We start from the raw sequence: 19,625 nt of genomic DNA, 5'->3' as shown, positions 1-19,625 counted from the left end.
GCTTTGGGGATGCGTCTGATGGCAGTGCTGGTGTCCTGCTCTGCACAGCGGGTGCCTGGATATGGGACACCAGGGAGAGATAGAAGGAAGCCAAGAGGACTTGTACCATTTCCCCAAGCACACGTACCAGTTTCTTTCGTATTCATTTGATAAACACTGAGGGATCATCTCCTGTGAGGCAGGCGGTGAGACAGGCACGGGGATGACAAGGACATGCTGAGGCAGGACCGTGGCTCCTGGGAAGCTCATGTTCCTGTGAAATGGTGAACACAGACGCCTCACCAGTCATTACAGAAACGCTCCAGTGGAGGTGCACGCGATGTATTGAGGTGATCACTGTTGCTTGAAAGAGGCAGGGGAATCCACTGAGGTGGTGCTTCAAGGATTCCCAGGGGATTTGCTGTCTGGAGAATGTTGGGGTCTGTGTGCCTGAAAGCAGGGGAGGAGGCGCAGGAGGAAATGAAGTTGGGGACCAAGGTGGGGGCCAGGCTGTGAAGGCCTCAGGAGTCCTTCTGAGGCGTGAGCTTGATCCTGTCAGGTCTTAAAGAAGGAGCAATAGGATAGTAACCGTGTGATTCAGTGGTGATTCGGACGACAGCGCTGAGCAAGGAAGAGAGTAGAGGCAAGGATGTTACAGTGGCTGTGGAGATAGGATGAGGATTAGCAGTTGGAAATGAGAGAAAGGTAGAGAATTCCTTCATATTTTAAAAAATTATAAAAGCAATTCATGCTCACTCTAGAAAGTTCAAACAAAGCCATGCATATAAAATAAAAAGCAGGAGTCCATTCCTCCCATAAGAATAACCCCAACTAACAGGTATGAATCTTTTCCAGACCGTATGGTTGTCCTTTGTGCATACGTGCACTCATCCCTACACACACGCGTGTATGCCCACTCTTTGTGTGAGTCAGACATTGATCCTGTCCTCATGGACCTCACAGATGTCCAGTAGGCTCCCAGCCCTATGAGCCTGAGGATCAGGCTGCTATTTGAGTGTTGTAGGTATTTGAAGTATAGAGAGCAAATGGATAAGCAGGGAGTTCATATTGGGAGAAGGGAAGAGGGTCAAAGATAGAGTCCTGTGAAATGTTACATGTAAGGGCTGGGCAAGGAAAGACAGGACCACAGGAAGAGAGAGAGACTAGAGAGTTGGAAGAAATCGGAAAATGTGATACTATTCATGTCCGAAAAAAAAAAAAATTTTTAAAGGAAGGGAGGGCATGTCATAAATGTTAAATACTGCTGAAGGGTCAAGTCAGTTAAGGATTAGAGAGTGTTCATTGGATTTCACAACAAAGCATTTCTCAAATCTGCTCTCTCCTGTTGCGACTGCCTAGCTCCAGCCTTCATCATCCATGACCCAGGTGACTGACTGCCATCACCTGGAAGCTGGGCTGCTGGCCCCAGACTGATTCTCCATGTCGCTGCCAGCCTCGTTTCTTCTGAAGTGAAGCCATGTCAGTCCTCTTGTAAAAAGTCCCCAGTCCCTAGGGGTTACAAGATGAGGTCCAGCTTCTTAGAATGGCATGGCCATCCTCAGCGCCCACCCTCTCCACTGCTTCCATGCACTTTAAGCTTCCACAGTACTGAATGGTTTCTACTTCTCTGAAGACATCATAAGCTTTCACTCCCCTGTCTGTGCAGTGTGATACCTGCCAGGAAAACCTTCCTCCTTTATCTCTACCAAATGCCTGCCTATTCCTCTTTCAAAGCCCAACTTCTCTTCTCGGGGAGGCTGTCTCCCAGTCCCCTTTCCCTTCCAGTTTATTCTTTTTGTGTCACACAGCATTATGGTTTTTTTTTTTTTTTAAATATATTTCTGTCTTCCTTAGTAAATTGCCAAATCCTTGAAGGCAAGGCATGTGTCTTATTCATTTCTGTGTCGTTAGACTTGGTATAGTACTTGTGATACAGTGAGATGCTCAAGCATTGTATTGAGATTGGTTGATTGTCTTCCAAATCTTATCAAAGCTATTAAGTGGCATTTTCTTTCTTTTTTTTTTTTTTTTTTTAAGATTGATTGATTTATTTGAGAGAGAAATCATGCAAGCACAGGTGTGGGAAGAGATACAGGGAGTGAGAGAGAGGGAGACAAACAGACTCTCCACTGAGCACCAAGCCCAACATGGGGCTGAGACCATGACCTGTGCTGAAATCAAGAGTCAGACGCTTAACCGACTGAGCCACCCAGGTTCCCCTTTAAGTTGTATCTTTAAAACAAGCGTCCTAGAGTAGAATTACCAGTTATTTTTCAGATTTTCAGATTTTTCCAGTGAGGAAATTGAGACAGAAAGGGATTTTTAACTCTGACAAAAATAAAAACTAGATCATCTAGTTGAGCCCTTATTTTGCAAATGAGTAATGGCAAGTTCAGAGAGGCTTGAGAACTTTTCCCTGGTGGGCCAGGGAGCCAGAGACGGGGCTACAGATGGGAATCCAGGCCTCTGGTTCTCACTTGAGTGCTTTTCTGTCAACCACTTGCCTTACTTTAATGTGGAGCTGGTCTGGTGGCAGGGCTATCGTGTATACCCCTTTTCTTCTGGAATGCCAGGACGGCAAGTTGATAAATTTATTAGTTGACTCTCTAGTGATGGAAAATGGGTGCTTTATGTGCATTTTAAAGAGCTATGGAAGATCTACTGTTTGTGGGGAAGTGTACCTGTCTGCGTCTAGCTAGAGAAGAAAGCGGTGGTAGGTACTTCAAACGGAGAGGGGGTTAACTATAGGGAATTGGTTCTAGAGATACTGGAAGTTTGGAGGAGCAAACGAGGATGATAGAGTTGAAGAGTAGGGACTCTAGGAAGAAGCTACTATCCTCGAGAACAGGGGAACAAAAGAGAACTGGTGGTATTGCCACAGCCTGGGGTTAGAAAAGGGGCCCGCAGACTGGTCTCTGAACCCTCAGGGGTTTGGTGAGTGAGTCTTCAAGGAGGGTTTGCCATGTAACCGGTGCTCAGATCTTGAGGTATCGCCACCTAGTGTTTGGATTTTTAAGGAGTGTGGCCTGGAAGGTGTCTGGACTGCCGAGAAGGGGTGTGGCCTGGTGGGCAAGGGATGGGAGTGTGGTTTGTGCGGAGGGTACTGACAGACACCAGCAGCAGGGACAGCACCTGCCTGCTGTTGTTGAAGCGATGGAGGTCATGCTGGAAGTGAGAGAGTTATTTTCTCTCCTCCCCAGGAGGTCTAAGAACCTTGGAATTTTGGTCTCTTCTCTGCTACCCACTCTATAAAAGAAATAATTGTTCCTACATATAGTTGTACCTTCTTGGCAATCAAAAAGGAGAATCAAAGATACTAAAATTAATGAGTTTCTATTCCAACTGAGAAGTTAAACTTTTAAAAATTAGTGAATGAAAGACATTTTCTGTTGCTCACCGCTGATGTTATATTTGTCAGCCTTTACTTATGACTCAGTACGATGGATTATCTAATACCAACATTATCACTATCATGGATTATCTAATACCAACGTTGTTGTCTTTCTGTGCAATGGTTTTACAAGAAGAACCTAAATCTCTCAAGAATGGTATTTAAAAAAGCAACTCCAAAATTAAGAAGGAATAATTATTCCTTTAATAGCACCAGGACATGGTTTTCTGAAAATTATATGTATATTCTGCTTCGTTATACTCACTTTTTTTTTTTTTTTTACATTTCTCACTTTATGGTTTTAGCAGTTTTAATTAATTAATAGATGTAGTTAATATACAATATGTCTTAGTCTGGGCTGCTATAAGAAAAATACCATGAACTGGGTAGCTTTTTTTTTTTTTCAAGGATTTTATTTATTTATTTGAAAGAGAGAGAGCACGCATGAGCAGGGGGATGAAGGGGTGGAGAATCAGAGGGAGAGGGAGAAGCGACTCCTCACTGAACAGGGGGCCCAATACGGGGCTCGATCCCAGGACTCCAGGATCATGATCTGAGCTGAAGGCGGATGCTTCGCCAACTGAGCCACCCAGGTGCCCATAGGTGGCTTCTAAACAACAAAAATTTATTTCTCACAGTTCTAAAAGTTGGCAGTCCAAGATCAAGGCCCCAGTAGGTTCACTGTGCGGTGAGATGGTCATCTACTTGCTCTGTCATCTGGCAGAAGGGGCCAGAAAGGCCTCTGGCATCTCTCTCTCTCTCTTTTTTTTTTTTTTTTTTTAAGATTTTATTGATTTATATGACAGAGAGAAACACAGTGAGAGAGGGAACACAAGCAGGGAGGGAATGGGAGAGGGAGAAGCAGGCTTCCCACTGAGCAGGGAGCCCAATGTGGGGCTTGATCCCAGGACCCTGGGATCATAACATGAGCTGAAGGCAGACGCTTAACATCAGGCATCCCCCTGGCATCTCTTTTATGAAGGTGCTGATTTCATTCATGAGGGCTCCACCCTCGTGACCTAGTCATCTGCCAAATGCCCCGCTTCCAATACCATTGAGGATTGGGATTCAATGTATGAATTTTTAGGGAGACAAATATTTGGACTGCATCACGGTACATCGCACACATTTATGCATGTAACTTGATATGTGCATGGCACTATGAGAACCTCGTTGCAATCAAGGTAGTGAAACTATCCATCATTCTTGTAAGATGCCTTATGTCTCTTTGTATTTTCTCATCCTACACCTATTATCTATCTCCAGGCAACCAGCAATCTGCTCTCTGTCATTATTACATAGTCACGTGTTAAATTTCATAAAGATGGAAAAAAATAGTTCTGTGAGTCAGGAAAAGCGAGTTGCTTATCCAAACATCCCTTGCCACCTTTTCCTTTTAAGTGATTCTGATTATATCATATATATATATATATATATAGCCTTCCTCACTGCTAGGTATTGCTATGTAACTAAGATCTTCCCAATGAGATGGAAACAAAAGTGTTCTATGAAACTTCTGGGAAGACTGATTGAAGGGAGTGAGCTTGGCTGGGAAATCATCTTTTCACCTTTCTGTCACTGCCCTTCCTGCTGTGTGGAATGCATTGGTAATGACTGGAGCTCCACCAGCCATCTTGGACTATGAGGTGGGACCTTGACAGTTGAAGCCATTTACTAATTTGGTGGAGCAGAGAGGTGAATATGCATTTCTGATGTCACTATGATGCTTTTATTCCAAACCTGCACTGTCCATATCTGGATTTTACATGAAAGGGTCATAAGCTTCTAATTTTCTTAAGCAAATCTTATTTTGCTTTCATTTATCTATACAATTGACCCTATCCTCACAAAAGCTTTCACATTTCTATTTTTGCTTTCTCAGAGAAGTCATAACCATGCCACCTGCTTTTTTTCCATTTGAATTATATACCTGATATAAATCTCCTTTTAAACATTTATGTTTCATTTAACTTTGACAGGGAATCGGTCACTTGGCTGGGGTCAAGCCAATTTCCTTGAAAAACATTAGCAAGCAAGTTGTTACAACAACTTGATTCCTGAGGCTCTGACACATCAAATCCTCCGACAGAATAAACTGTTATACATTAAGTACCTTTTTACCTTAAGGGAATTTCATGATACATGTTGCCTTCAATACTTTTAAGGGGGGCTAAGGAGAGTCCTTCTGACTTCCTTTCTCAATGTAGAAAAAGAAAGAATGTAGAAACTACAATCCTATGTGGGGGGGATCAAGTGTCATTAGGGCTAAAGATAAATCTTGAAACACTATTCCCTTCTCGTGACATTGATGTTGTGTGTTCCCATCACTGTCCTGACTTGTGTACAATGTCACCTACCTTAGAGTGTGAAAAGGAGAGTCATTCATGTAGCACTAGCCACCGGGTGTAAGAACGCCATGGAACCCTGTAGTAGACCTGGCATGTTTTTTATGGACTGGGTTCCAGCCTACCTCCTCCTCACAGGCCTCTAACAAGCATCCTCTCGTAAGGCAATGTGGTTCGTGCTGTAAAACATAAACTTAATTAAGCTCTGTTAGGGGCTGCATTCCCTGTGAAAAAGGGAAAATGGATGAACTATAATAAAGAAGAATTGGCCTAGGCAAACATTTGTGCTATTTTTCACTGGCATTTCTGGAAATTAAGCTATTAAATCAGGAGAGCGGGTCAGACTGGTTTGATATTTATTTTTCATTCCTTGACGGCAAAATAAAAGGCTTAACTTATAATGACATAAAATCAACACCTACTGTGTTCCATTCATTAATTCTGGCGTTCTATCAAAAACATCTCCCAGGTTTGTCCAATGTGATTTTTTTTCCCTTCATAAAAGCCTGAAGCATATTAGTCACGATGCCATTATATTCTAGGTGCTTTAAAAAGCTTTCTATGATTCCTCTCATCCTCTGCCTAGCACTTTTTAGTGAGAAAGCAAAGCTGGGTACATTAGAAAGTTTTGTGGCTTGTAAAAATGTCTTGGCATTTTTTCATAGACTTGGTGGTCTCTTTCTACTTCCTAGTATTTTCAGACTATTGTAAGTGGTTTACTGAAGGCAGAAGCAATTTGGATACTCTACAACATATTTAACTCAGACCTTCTTTATTTTAGCTTAAACTTTACAAGGGCTTTTAAAAAAATAATGTTTCTTGAAGTCTTCATTATTTTCCACCTGGGTACACTTTTTCTTTGCCATTTAAAAAATTTATGTGTATTGGATTTATCTTGTTCTCATAACACTTCTACCCTAGAAGATAAAGATATGTCAACTTGCTTTCTTTTCCTTAGTTTCTATTAGAGGTGGAGAGGGACAGACAGAGAGGGAGAGAGATAACCCCAAGCAGGCTCCATGCGGGGCAATGCAGGACTTAATCTCAAAACCCTGAAATCATGAGCTGAGCTAAAATTAAGAGTCATATGCTTAACTAACTGGGACACCCAACTGCCCCTCCTTTCCTTAGTTCAATGCAAAAATTCCTCTTATTTCCTTTACTTGGATCATATAATCATCTTAAGAAGGGTATAGACTGTTGGCTAGGTTTGGAGTGTCTTTCTTGACTAATGACTCCAGCTTCATGTTGGGATGCCAAGTCTTTGGATGCCCAGTGGCCTCATATAGTTCAGCCTGGAAGTTGCTGTGTTCATGGTAGCCAGGAGCCTCACTGGGCGAGGTGTGCAGGGACCCTGCTTGGTCCCAATGGGACCTCAGATACAGCAGTTCACTGAGTGAAGATGGGCTTACAGAGTCATGTAAGTTTATGGAGAACTGTCCTTGGGTTTACTGCAGCCTACTTATGCCCAGAACATTCTCTCATGTGCACAGTTTTAGTGATTGTTTAAGGGGCAAATCTGACCACATTTCCAACTCCCTTCAAGCTTTGTCATTGCTGATGAGATAAAGAACTCTTTTCTCATGGCTCACAAAGGTCTATGTCTAACTCTGATCCGTTCATCTCTCACTATTAATAGTCCTTGCACTGTGCTCCATGCTCCGATCAGACTGACGTCATTTCATATTCTTGGATGTGTCTTGCTAAGTGGTCCTGAAGTTGAAGTCACCCAGTTTGTGGTACGTTATTATAGCATCCCTAGGAAACAAATACAGCCTCCTACTTACCATGCATCATTTAGATCATTTGGCAAAATGAATGCCCTACCCTGAAGAACTCACGTTCTAGTGCAGAGGGATGGACCATGCGCCATGGACATGCATGAGAAGTTAGTAGGTGCTAAGGAAAAGAGTGTATAGAGGACTGAGCAGTGTGGGAGAGTGGGGCTGTGTAGGTCTCACTGGCAAAGTGACATTTGAGCAAAGACTTAAAGCTAATGAAGGAGTTATTCAAGGTTTTCTGTGGGAGCAGTGTTCTGGGCAAGGGGAAGAGCTGAAGCCAAGTCCCCAGCCATGTGTGCCTGGTGTGTTGGAGGAGAACTAAGAAAGTCAGCATGGGGGGAGGGGCTTCTTGGGGTGGAGGAGAGAGTATGGGTGGATCCAGATCACCTGGGGCTCCTTAAGCCCTGAGAGGTACTTTGGCTTTTACTGTGACTGAAAGCAGAAGCTGATATGCGTTTTGGAAAAGGAATGATATGATCTAATTTATGTTTTAAAGGGCTCACTCGGGCTGCTGTGCATTAGGACAAGGATAGAAGCAAGGAGAACCATTATGAGCCCATTGCAGTAATCCAGGTGAGAAATGGGCCTCACTTGGACCAGGGCAGGGGTAGAGAATGATTTAACAAGTGGTCAAATGCTATATAGGTTTTGAAGGCAGAGTCATAGGATTTGCTGACAGATTGGATATCGGAGCGTGTGAAAAAGAGAGGAGTCAGGGTGAATCAGTTTATGGCTTTGAGCAGATGAAAGGATGCTGCTCTCTATTATTTCTTATCTTCTCTTATTTTGCTGAGGACATTAAGGAATTTTTGGTGAAGCCGATTCCTTCTCTGTTTGCAACTTTTCTATTAGTTTGCTTTCTTGATTGTTTATTTAGAATAAATATTGGCTTTCCATTTTATTTATATTTTTTAAAGCTTTTACTCATTTTATTTGACAGACATAGATCACAAGTAGGCAGAGAGGCAGGCAGAGAGAGGGAGAAGCAGGCTCCCTGCTGAGCAGAGAGAGCTGGATGCAGGGCTCGATCCCAGGACCCTGGGATCATGACCTGAACCAAAGGCAGAGGCTTAACCTACTGAGCCACCCAGGCACCCTGGTTTTTTATTTTAGATGATTTCCTACAGTGTTCAGGAATTCTTGACTGTTTACATTTAAGAGGAAGGACCCGAAAAGCCTCATTGGAATCTGGGTGCCCGGGGAGGAGGGTAGTGCTTATTGACTATAGTCTTCACTGTAGGGTGACCTTGTCGTGTGCCATTTGGTTAGGGATCCCCTGAAAGATAGACCATTTTTGTCTTTCCTCTGCAGTTGCTGAGATTCCTTAGAAAAGACTCTTTGGATCATACAGAGTGTAGTCTGTGATTAGGATGCTAGGTTGTTTGAGAGGGCTGGGGCTCTCCACATTCAGTGTGAGCCATGATTGTAGTAAGGTGTCCTTTCCCTGGTCTGTGATGGGTGTTTTAGCCATCCTCCAGGGAAAAGAAACCTTCAGGGACTTGCCAGGGTAGGTGATAGGCACGCTGGACTGGGCAGAGAGGAGGAGGTGGTCAAGTCCCTTTTTGACAGAGTTTGAATCAATACACTTGTAAAGCAATCTTCATTCCTGCTTCCCAAGGTACCAAGGCCACGGACTCAAGAGACTTCGAGGGATAACAGGATCCATTACTTTGCTTTTTGACTTTTCCCTCTGTAGTTTGGAAGTCCATCCTCTCCATTCAGCTAAATTATTTTCCGTTTGTCAATCTGCTTTTCAAATTTTCATTCTGCTCTTCAAATTCTGAAATTTCTCTCTGCCCTCGAGGGCGTATGTCTTTATTTTAAAACCCCTTTTACTTCCATTTTGGTGAATTTTGCCATCTTTAACCAGAGTCCTCTTCTTCTCTCGATAGATCACGGTCCATCATTCTGTCTTCAGCTTCCAGGCTACTTCTCTCAGGAAGTCTTTAAGCTGGGTGCTCTGTTGCTGCGTTTCCATGTTTTCTGTATTTCTCAATCACAGTTCTTTTTGTCTCGCATTGGAATTGCCCAATTACCATCCACCCTGCTCAACAGACTATACTCTCTGTAAGGGCAGACACAAGGTCTGTCTGTCAACATTACACCCCTGGAACCTGACACGGTGTCCAGTGCATAATAGGGATTCAGAAATATCTGTTGACTCATTGGCTAAATAATCCCTAACAAGATTCACGGCGTTCCGAACTCGGACGGGGCTTCTTGTTGAGAGAGCCTGCTGCTGTTTGCTCTTTCCTTTGACAGCAGCCACCACACCCCCAGGAGTGTCTACCTCACAGACCTATCATAGGACACTTTGAACTTAACACACGAAGCACATTTCCCACAAACCTGCTGGGAAGAGAATAACACTTTGGTGGAGAGCTTTCCTGCAGCTGTATGACAAATCTCCGACGTGCTCTTCTGTTCCTCTTTTCTCCCACAGGATTCTTCATCTCGAACGCTCTTTGAACAGCCATCAAAACCCCTAAATCTTCTTCTCAGTGTGCTATATATAGATTAATAAGTCGACTACCTCCGGCACACCAGGTTTTCAAACTCCGGCATCTCAGCTTATCGATTTGGATCTTCTAACAAAAGGCGCCACAACTGTGGTTTCATTTTTGTGCCACAGAAAATGCCTTTGCTAGGAAAACACTTCAGATAAAACCTACTTCAGACATCTGGGAACTTATAGCCTGGAGGCCTGCAGATCAAAGGCAGAATTAGGCACTTGAAAAACTCAGCTTTTTTAATTAATAATAAATTCCTCAAATTAAGAGAAGATTTTAAAGTGATAAAAAAAGTATCACTTTTCATAAAAGTTATTTCTTCTTCTTCTTCTTCTTCTTCTTCTTCTTCTTCTTCTTCTTCTTCTTCTTCTTCTTCTTCTTCTTCTTCTTCTTCTTCTTCTTCTTCTTCTTCTTCTTCTTCTTCTTCTTCTTCTTCTTCTTCTTCTTCTTTTTATTTTCCAGGACTGTCCTAGACTTTCTTTGAAAGGAATATTTCCCCCAAGTTTTCTTTTTATTTTTCCCGCTCTGTAAACATGCAAGGGAGAAAGAAACACACGTGCAGCACAGATACAGTAAAATGAAGCATTAGGAACTCAATAGATCCCTGCAGTAGAAAGCCCTGATAGGTTCTCACAGGAAAAAACAGTCTTCCTGGGGCACCTGGGTGGCTCAGTGGGTTAAAGCCTCTGCTTTCGGTTCAGGTCATGATCCCAGGGTCCTGGGATCGAGCCCCACATCGGGCTCTCTGCTCAGCAGGGAGCCTGCTTCCTCCTCTCTCTCTGCTCTGCCTACTTGTGTTCTCTGTCTGTCAAATAAATAAATAAATCTTTAAAAAACAAAAACAAAAACAAAAAACAGTCTTCCTGACTTTCCTCTCCAACCCAGCCAGGCTGCATTCTGGGGTTGCCCTGCCCCCTCAACATGGGGTCAGCCTCCACTACTCTGTCCTCTGACAGGTCATTCTTTGTAGCACTCACGGCATTGCATCACCGTTTAGTGCCTGTCTTCCCCGAGGCTCTACCCAGCCACTGCTTACCGCCCCCAAATGGGCAAGGATTATGTCTGTCTGGTACACTGCTGTTCCCCAATGGCTAGAGCAGTATGTAGCACTCTGAAGGCATTCAAAGACTTTTTTTTTAATGTAAGGATGAATGAATTATAGAACAGCAGGAGAGCTGTGGTGAGCGGCTTGCAAAGATGACTGCAGCAATGCCTCACACCATTTTCTGCGACTTGACCAGGTTGCTCTTTGCATCAAGAGGTGGACTCTGTCCCCTCCACACCTTGAATCTGGGCTTGCCTTGTCACTGGCTTTGACTGATAGAAAACGGCAGAAGTGATACTGCATGATGTCTGAGGTTAGGCTTCAGGAGGTCCTGCAGCTGCTGTTGTCAGTATCTTGGAGCAAACCCACCAATGGGGAGGCCCAGTTAGCCTGCTGGTTCCCTGGAGAAGAAACGAGGTGCCAAGGCAGAAGTTCTCCTCTCCCCCAGCTGCCACCTCTGGGAGTGGGGCCTTCTAGAGTGATCCAGGCCCCGCCAGCCAGCCACCTGACACAAACACAGCAGTGGGCCTTGCCAGCACAGGTGGAGTGGAGGTGAGACTTGTCCAAAGTCTGGATCCCAAAAATGTGAGCAAGTAAATGGTGTTTTTTTTCCCCCCCAAAGATTAATTAATTTACTTAAAAGAAAGAGAATATGCAAGCTGGGGAGGGGCAGAGGGAGAGAATCTCAGCCTCCTGGACCAGCGGGGAGCCTGAGGCTGGGTTTGATCAGCAGACCCAGAGATCATGAACTGTGCTGGACCCAAGAGAAGCTTAACTGACTGATCCACCCAGACCCCCCTAAATTAAATGCTGGAGGTAATTTGTTGTGTGTATCAGCAGCGACTGATACAAGGGGATTTTTTAGATTTTCCTCAACATGGTGGGAGTTCTCCTCCTGATTCAAACTAGAGAATCTGTAAAACCTGCCCCCTCCCTTAATCCCAGTGGCTTCCTTGCATACTCAAAGGTAAAAGCCATTTCTGGCTTTATAGTGAAAGCTGCTATAGATAATTCACAAAGAGCAAATCAAATTAAATTCCAGAATAAATCTGTGATAAAAAGTGATAAAATGCAGTTGATGAAGAATCTACTTTTAAAGAAAATCATTATTTTTATGAATTCACCTTGATTATAGAAGTGATTCATACTAATTATAGAAAATTTGGAAAAATCAGATAATTATAGGGAGATGATAGAATTAAAATTCCAAATATGAATGCTGTTACTAGTGCAAATGCATTACTACCATTACTACTACTACATGTTGGTGGTGAGTGTGTTCTGGATATTTACTTAAAAACAGCCTGTGTGGGGCACCTGGGTGATTCAACCAGTTACATTGTCTGCCTTTGGCTCAGGCCATGGCCCAAGGGTTCTGGGATCCAGTCCTGTATCTGGCTCCCTGCTCAGTGGTTCTTCCTCTTCCTCTGCCCCTCCCCCTTGCTCATGCTCTCTCTCTCTCAAATAAATGAAGAAAAAAAAATATAAAAAACAAAACAAAACCCCCAAACCAGCTGGTGCAAGAAGGACATTGACCCTCCTTTTCCCTCTAAAAGCAAGAAATTAGTCTCTCATGTGAAGGTACCTTCTCACACCCTCTCCCAGGAAAGCAGGAGCGATCTGAATCACCAGAGATAGGGAATCTATCTCTAAGAAGGCTGAGAAGACCGTGTAAAAAACTTTATTACTGGGGTGCCTGGGTGGCTCAGTGGGTTAAGACACTGCCTTCGGCTCAGGTCGTGATCCTGGAGTCCTAGGATCGAGCCCAGCATTGGGCTCCCAGTTCCATGGGGAGTCTGCTTCTCCCTCTGATCTTCTCCCCTCTCAGGCTGCATCTCTCCCAAGTAAATAAATAAAATCTTTAAAAAACAAAAACCTTGTTACTGCTTTGCTAATTTGCTACCCCAAGTTTAAACCCCTTTGTCTTGTCAATTCTTCACAAATGTATTGTTTCTTTGTCTAGAAGGCATAAAAGCTGCCCACTTCAGTCACTTTTTTGAGTCTCATGTTTTTATGGGCTCCTGAAACATACAGAATTAAATTGGCTTTTCTCTTACTAATCTGCCTCATGTCAATTTAATTGTTAGACCAGCTGGAGAACCTAGGAGGGAGTAAGGAACACGTTCTCCTTCTCTACAGGTGTCTCCGTGTTAGACTGGCATATGCCACTTTCGTCTTATGCCTAGCTGCTTTTGAGGAGATTTTTGGAGTTATAGCGAACAGACGTTCAAAGGAGTTAAACATAGCAGTTGGTGTATCATTTACCTATTGTGACAATGATGCTGGCTAACAAACAACCACAAAATCGAGTGGCTCAAAATAAGAAGCATTTACTTGAGAGTTAGTAGGCCAACTTGGGTGTTTGCCTCTCGGCTGAACTTCTTGAGTCTGTGCTGAGCTGAGGATTGGTCAGGGGCCAGGTAAGGTGGCTCTCATATGTGCAGGGGTCAGCTCCTGTTAGGCTGATCTGGAAGGTCTCGGCTGGGATGACGAGGTGACCAGACTCAGCTCCATCAGTTTCATCTCTCACCAGCGTAGCCAGGGAATGTACTTTACAGCCCAGGCTCCTGGGTGCTGATATTTAACACGTTTTAAAAAAGAGATTTTTATTTATTTATTTGTGTGTCTGAGAGAGAGCAAGAGCAGGGGAGAGGGAGAAGAAGAGGGAGACAGTCTCAAACAGTCTCCCTGCTAAGGGCAAGCCTGATTTGGGCCTTGATCCCATGACCCCAAGACCATGACCTGAGTTGGAATCAAGAGTTGGCCGTTTAATTGACTGAGCCACTCAGATACTCTGAAGAGCACTGATTTTATTTTATTTTATTTTACTTTAATTATTTTATTTTTTAAAGATTTATGGTGGGGAGCAGAGGGAGACAGAACCTCAAGCAAACGCTCCATGTGTGCTGTGTGCAGAGCCTGATGGGGGCTTAGTCCCACAACTCTGAGGTCATGACCTCAACCAAAATCAAAAGTCAGTCGTTCAACCAACTGAGCTACCCAGGCACCCCATTTTTTTAAAAAAGAAACTTATTTATTTGTTTGAAAGAGAGTGGAGGGCATGATGGAGCACTGATATTTTACAAAAGGTCAGTCTCTGCAAACCTCTATTGGTAAATTCTGTCCCTGGGTTCAGGTAATCAAGCCAGTGTTGAGAGATACTCACAGAGAATCTGCAGGCATGCTACTACATAAAGAGTGGTAACTGTCATGGTTCATCTCCCCCTCTGCACTGAAAAAATAAAATAAAATTTAAAAAATTAAAAAATTAAAAATAAAAAGGAGGGCTGTAAACACGAAGGTCCAATAAATAAACAGGAAAAAAAAAATCCCATCAAGGGATGGATCGAGAAGATGTTCCACCGACCTAGCTCGGCCATGGCTCCAACTCCCACTTTGATCAAATGGGATGCTTCTCTACAGCAGAGGAGCAGCCTGTCCGCCAGCCCTCTGCCTCTAGAAATATAGGCCCTGTAGGGTACATAGATCTTCCAAAAGTTCTGCCCCTATTCCTGTAGGCAGCGCCAGTGGCCTCTAGAGAGAGTGGGGAAACTCCTGTGGATGCCTGGTGCACAGATGGATCTAATCAGGGCACCCTGTGCGGGGGGGGGGGGGGGGGGGGGCGCAGCTGCTCTTCAGTCCAACACTGACACCATCTGGGTGGGAACGGCCAAGAACTGCAGCTGCCAGGGGCTGACCTGAGAGTAATGGTGGGAGGGGACGGGGGCCTGCCCCGGAGAGCCTCCACAGTTAACCCTTTGCACGGACACTTGGGCTGTTCTAAAGAGATTAACCCTGCGGTTTAGACATTAGGAAGCAAAGGGATAGAAGACAATGAATGAGCCCTGATGGGATCAGAATATGTAGAAATACACTGGAGTTTGCCTGCAAGAGCCTGAGGCAGTTCTCAAGGTCTTCAAGACCTGCTTCAGGTGGGTATGTATGCGGTGCCCGTTGTGCTTTCAACAGCTTGTTTCAGCAGCGGTATCCAGTCAGACATATGCTGTGACTGGCGCTACTGGTGGATGACTCAAATGTAGTAAAGCCTTGGACAGTCCGTTGGTCCTCATGGCCAAGGTGGTTTTACTGACATGCCTGCCCAAACATCCAACGCTGTAAAGATATGGAAATTGTGGGAAACAGCTGTCACCTGGGCTCTCACCATGAATCAACATGCAGTGGCTGCTGAGAACACCAAGCCACATCGTGCCTGGGAAAGATGGCGTCTATTGGAATTTGCAGAGGAACATCCCACTGGTGTGGGTGAGTTACTTTGCACTCCTAGGGAATGGGAATCTACTCAATTTCCACTGGGATCCTGTTGTCCTGTTCTAAGCTGAACCTGTTAAAATGCACTATACATGGAATGGAATATACACCATTGAAAGAGAGGAGAAGGTTCGGATCTTGGTCAGGCATGTCCTGCCCCTAGTTCATCTCCTCATCCCCAATAGTCTGCCTCCCCGGACCAACATGTATGGTATTCACAACCAGGTCAAATTCTTAAAGCTGCAGCTGAAGACTAGGGCACAAATATAATTTTTATAGAAGGGGAAGACCTCCCCATACAAGTTCCTACTAAATATCTGTCTTTTTGACCTTTGACTTCTAACTGTCCCTGTTTTGTCTGGTCATGGGATGGACACCTGCTGGAAATATCTTTCTACAGTGTATCCCTCCTATGCCCAACATAGAGATCAATCCAACTCTTGGGTATGTAAGCAGCTTCCCCTCGGGATAGTTCATCAGAATTGCCATAGTTGATAGCACCACTCCAGGGAGATTAGAAGGCCCCAAGGGAAGAACAAGATAGGACTAGTACTCGTAATCCATCTGATATTATCAATACTGATCCAGAAACCTGGCCTGTGTATGCACCATAATAACACTTTAAATAACAAAATAAATAACAAAAATAACTTTTGTTTTTTAAGATTTTATTTATTTATTTCACAGACAGAGATCACAAGTAGACAGAGAGGCAGGCAGAGAGAGAGGGAGAAGCAAGCTCCCTGCTGAGCAGAGAGCCCCATGCGGGGCTCGATCCCAGGACCCTGAGATCATGACCTGCGCCAATGGCAGAGGCTTTAACCTACTGAGCCACGCAGGTGCACCATGGGACTGGGTATTCTTACTCTGTCAATCAAACTCCACAGATAGCCCATCAAACTACTGACCAGAAGTATCCTAAAAATGCCACCATTAGAACCATGGGTAGCTGTGTCCAGATTTGGGATGGGTTTATGAAACTTACCTCAGGTTATGGATCTTTGAGCACATAGGCACACCTATGTCGAGAACAGAAAAGTTAAACAGAACTAAACCAACTGTACCAGGAATTTGGGATATCACTGGAGCGGTGTAATCATTCTCTTATATTAAAGGACAGTGACTGGTTGGGCTGCCCAGGTATTTGTTGGGTAGCCCTGAAGAGAACCCAGTGGTTGTGTGTTATCAATCTTTGGCCAGCTCCCCACTTGGGTGGTTGGGCCACTGAACCCTGGGTTTTCCCTGCACTCAGGGGAGAATCCACTCCAAGGTAACATTTTCCTACCTCCCTCTCCTCAAGGCCAGGTGAGCACATTCTGTTTTCTACTGGCATGATCCACTGCCACCTTTGTTCCTTCCATTGGCCCGGAGGATGTTATAACACATATCAAAGCCATACAATTTATATATAAATTTATATAGTATACTATAGCACACACTAAGGTCAGGCCATACTAAATTCACTCAACAAGCTTTCGCCAGTAAAACCTATCAACACTGAACACTGAGCTGTCTCTAATGAAAAAAACAGTCTTCCCAAACAGAATGCCTTGGACATCATTACCGTCTTGGAAGGATACACCCACGCCCTTATCCAAACAGGATGTTGTGTGTTCATACCTGATAAGCCTGGTAATGTATCATCTTTAATGACACAGAAATGCCCTGAGTAATCTGGCCCCCCACTCTAGGGGACTTCAGTCAGTGGTTTGGATCAAGGAGCTCTTGGTAAAAAAAAAAAAAAAAAAAAAAAAAAAAAAGTTACTTATTTTGTGCATCATTATCTTATCTGTGTTTTCTCTTGCATGTGTCTATACTATTGCTAAGGCATCTGTTTCCAGGGCAGCTGGACAGCTGCCCTCTGGAGGGGCTATCTACAGGCTAGTCAAACCCCTTGCTGCCTGCTACCAGCATCTTGGGAGGAGGAGGGTCACAAGGGAAGGAGTGTTGGAGGAGGTCAAGGAGAGGACGTGACCTCTGGTTGATCCCAAGAACTATATCCCAGCAATCAGAGGCTCCTCACTCTGATGGTGTCCTAGGCTTGTCTTGGGCTTGCCTTCCCCACACCAGAAGCTTCCCTAAGGGTGCAGCTTTGAGAGAGCAAGGTGTAATTGTGACCATCTGCACCGAATATATGTGATCGAACCCAGCTGAAGGCCATTATATAAACACATACCATGTTGGTGGGTGGGTGCGGAGATTTGCTCTACCGGCGGAGCCCAGACAAGCCTTGCAGGTGAGATCCCTTGCTTACTAAACCTGCTGCAGGCCGACCTGCAGTGCTCACTCCTTGGCCTGTAGATACAGGGTCAGTTGGTGAACCAACAAATCATTATTTGGAGTTTCTTATGGGGTCCATTAATATATTATGCTAAGAAGCTCCATGATGTAATATCAGAATCAGTCTTAGGAGAGAAAAATCTCTTAGCGAGTGGATGTTTGCTGTTGAACACTAGACTGGCATTTTACTTGGAAATTTTGCACCTATATTTATAAATAAAATTGCTTTATAGGGTGGGTATAATTTTCTTGGATAGTTTATAAAATCTGTTAAGCTCTTTTATAAAGGGCATTGTATAGCTATAATAGTTTTTGAAGGCTTTGGGAGGGCTTAATAATGTGGAAATTATCACTCTTAAATATGGAAAAAATCAATGGTAAATATTTAGATACTGGAGTCTTTTTGGAAGTACTATGGTGATAAAACTTCGAGTTTATTTCATGATAATTTATGGAGTCAATGTCTCCTTGGATTCTATTTGTATAATTTTCTAAAATTTATTCATTGAGTTCTTTTGCAAAATTATAAAAACAAAGCTTAAATTTTTGCCTCTATCTGTGCTTATTCATTGAATACTTTTTCTCTCTTATAATAGTGAATTTTTAAGGGAGTTCTTTTCCAAAGAAGTAATTTTTTGATTTATTCAATTGCGATTTTCAAAAGAAAAGTTTATTCACGTTGTCTTACTTTGCTATATCCTTTTACGCTCCTTAAGTTATTATTATTATTATTATTATTGGCTTCCTCAACTCTTATATTGGCTTGATAATCTTGATAATGAAGTTTAAATGTTTAGGTATAATTACAAACCAGATACATGTTATTCTGAAAAAAATTTGAGCACAAAAATAGATTATTTAAGTTTATAGGTTTACCTTAATGTAGCTTGGCAGAGGTGCCTGGGTGGCTCAGTCTGTTAAGCATCTGTCACAACCTTGGGGGTCCTGGAATCAAGCCTGGGTGGCTAACTCCTGGCTCAGCTGGGAATCTGCTTTTCTCTCTCCGTTTGCCTCTCTGCCCCAACTCCTGCTTGCTCTCGCCCTCTCAAATAAATAAATAAAAATAGGAAAAAAAAAAAAAAGCTTGGCAGAAGTCCACTAATTTTTATATATTTTTATTTTCATTTCATTACATAGTTTTAAAACCCCAGTTTTGGTGTATACCCTGATCAAATATTTCAGTGAGATGTTTTGTTTTATTTTATTATTATTTTTAAAGATTTTATTTATTTATTTGACAAAGAGAGAGAGAGAGAGAGCACAAGCAGGGGGAGTAGCAGAAGGAGGGAGAACTAGGCTCCCCACTGATCGGGGAGCCCAGAGTGGGGGGACTCGATCCTAAGACCCTGGGATCATGACCTTAGCTGAAGGCAGATGTATAACTGACTAAGCCACCCAGGCATCCATCAGTGAAAGGGGTTTTAACATTTCTAAATATAAACATTCTAAATGTTAAAAATGTTTTAACATTTCTAAATATGTGGACTATTTTATTATTAACAGTTGTTACTGTATTTTTACTAATTGATTATAGTCAGAGAAAGTGAGTTACAATATTTGTTTTACTTTTTCTTTATTTTCTTTGCAAATTGACTCAAGATTAATTTTGTACATGTTATAGTGATTCTTGAGAAGATAAATTCTCTGTAAGGCATACAATTTAATATCGAGGTACTAATTTGTTCACATCTTTGAACTGAAACTCATGTTTGAATTGTCTAGGTATCTTTTCTACTTTGTTAATCCAAATCTGAGGGAAATCTTAGCCTCCCACTCTCACTTGGGAAAACTTAAAGTTACATTTTCAGTAAGTATGGGTTCTGAGTCAGACAGGTCGGGCCCAAATCCTAGCTCTGCAAATTCCTACATCAGTGGTCTTTTAAAGCCTCAGTTTCCCTGTCTGAAAAAAATGGATAATAATACATGGCTTCATTCGATTGCTATGAATATTAAATGAGATATTTATTCTGTGTGACTTCTTGGCACAAGATGATATATAGTGAGAATCTAATAACTGTTGGCTGT

The sequence above is a fragment of the Mustela nivalis genome (assembly GCF_964662115.1).
Source record: "Mustela nivalis genome assembly, chromosome: 1".
In the NCBI taxonomy this organism is placed as follows: Eukaryota; Metazoa; Chordata; class Mammalia; order Carnivora; family Mustelidae; genus Mustela; species Mustela nivalis.
Note: the sequence above shows the minus strand (reverse complement) of the source record.